Source organism: Triticum aestivum, chromosome 3A (genome assembly GCF_018294505.1).
Source record: "Triticum aestivum cultivar Chinese Spring chromosome 3A, IWGSC CS RefSeq v2.1, whole genome shotgun sequence".
Taxonomy (NCBI): domain Eukaryota; kingdom Viridiplantae; phylum Streptophyta; class Magnoliopsida; order Poales; family Poaceae; genus Triticum; species Triticum aestivum.
The window spans coordinates 694,536,330-694,538,436 of NC_057800.1; positions in this window are offsets into that span (position 1 = coordinate 694,536,330).

The window sequence follows — 2,107 nt, forward strand, 5'->3', positions numbered from 1 at the left end:
CGGCGCCAGCGGGGTGGCGGCGCCGGCGCCGGCGAAAGGCGACGGCGGCGCGGGGCTCGAGGCGGGCTGCGGCTAGGGTTTCGGCCCGGGGTGGGCCGGCGGCTTATAAAGGCTGAGGCCTGGAGGAGTCCGGGCCTAGCACGGCCCGTAGCTCGGTTCGGACGTTTTTCTTAAAATACTTACGCTCGGAAAAAACAAAAGGACTACTAAACGGACTCCAAAAATCCCGAAATAAATTTTCACCGGCTTCTAAAATCAAGCCGCACAGGATGAACATTTATTTGGGGCCTAAATGCAATTTTGAAAAACGCGCATTTTTTCCTAAATTTAAATAAAATAGCAAATAAAACCAAATAAAATCTTATTTGATTTTTTTATTAAATTCTCAATATTTCTTTATTTTGGGAAAGTCATTTTATTCCCTCTCTCATATTTTTGTAATACAAATAATTGAGGATAAAATAAATAAAATCAAAAGATCCTATTTTCAAAATTTGAGACAACTCAATTATGAAAATAACGAAATCTCCAACTCTCTCCGAGGGTCCTTGAGTTGCGAAAAATTTCTAGGATCAACCAAAATGCAATAAATATGATATGCAATGATGATCTAGTGTATAACATTCCAAATTGAAATTTTGGGATGTTACACCCAAGCTAAAACATCTATAGGCAGGCATGCATAGTTGTGCCTGTCCCATACACCGCGGGAGCTATGTCTTGCTTGATTAGGGATGGCAATGAGGCCCCATATCCACCAAACCCATAGGAAATTCATCTATTAGGGGATGAGGATGGGCGAAAAGCTTCCCCATGAGGATATTTACTGAACTAATTTATTCCCCATATGGTACAACGGGGATGGAGATGATATCCTATTTCCAAGGTCCAATACCCATCGGGGGCCCGCTTTTTAACTACGACACTGCAGTTAACCTTAAAATATTCACAAACAAACTTGTAAAAACAAAAGGTCCCTGAGAAAAACCTTAAACCTACCTCACCTCAGCCGCCACTATGACCAAAGAAGTCAGTATGACCTAGATTGATATTAGTAGGACAAGGACAACACCATGTATATATGTTGGTTATAGATTGTCATATTATGTATATGTGTATTTTTTTAAGGGGATGAGGACCCTAATGGGGCCCCGTTCCTCAATGGGGCATGGGTATGGGGAAAGTACATCCCCAGTCATGTAAACGGAGATGAGGATAGGATGATGGGTAAAACTTGGGGATGGGGATGTTCTAGGTATCCCCATTGCCATCCCTATTCTTGATGCGAGACGTAGCTCTGCTTCGCCTCAGCTCTCGGCATACTCGCCTTTATTGGGCCAATCGAAATTAAAGCGTTTCCGGAACGTTCTAAAATCAGTTAGGCCATGAGATTTTTCTTTCTTTTTTCTGTTTTCTGTGTTTCTTTTATCGTTTTTCTTCTATTATTCCTTTTTCAAATACATGTCTACTTTTCTAAATACAAGTAATCAATTTCTTGTATATACATGAAATATATTTGTCATATAAGTTTTTTTTCTCAAATGCATGTAAACAATTTTCAAACACATGTTGGAGTTTAATTCAAATGGCGTGAAACATTTCTTAAAATTACATGAAATTTTATTACATTGTATTAACAGTTTTGAGAGTATTTATTAACATTTTAAATACCAAAATTTTTCGAAAATTATCACAAACATTTTTTTGAATTGTATTAAACATTTATTTTCAATTATATGAAAATTTTGTTGCATTGTATTAACCTTTCAAAAATGACATGAATGTCACGACTGTTTTTTGTGAATAGTACAAACATATTCTTGATTATATGAATATTTTTCCATTGTGTTAAGAAAAAAATATTAAATTTCACAAAAATATTTTTGTATAACACAAACATTTTTAAAATGTCTCGAACATATTTTCGAATGGTATACAAATTTTCTAAAAGTATCGCATACATTTGTTTACATTACATGGACATTTAACGCACGATGAATGTTTTTATAATTAAGTGAAATACTTTTACATTTAAAAAAGATAAACAGAATGAAAAATTGCGGGCTAGCGATCCAACGCTCCTCCCATGATTGGGGGCCCATTTAGG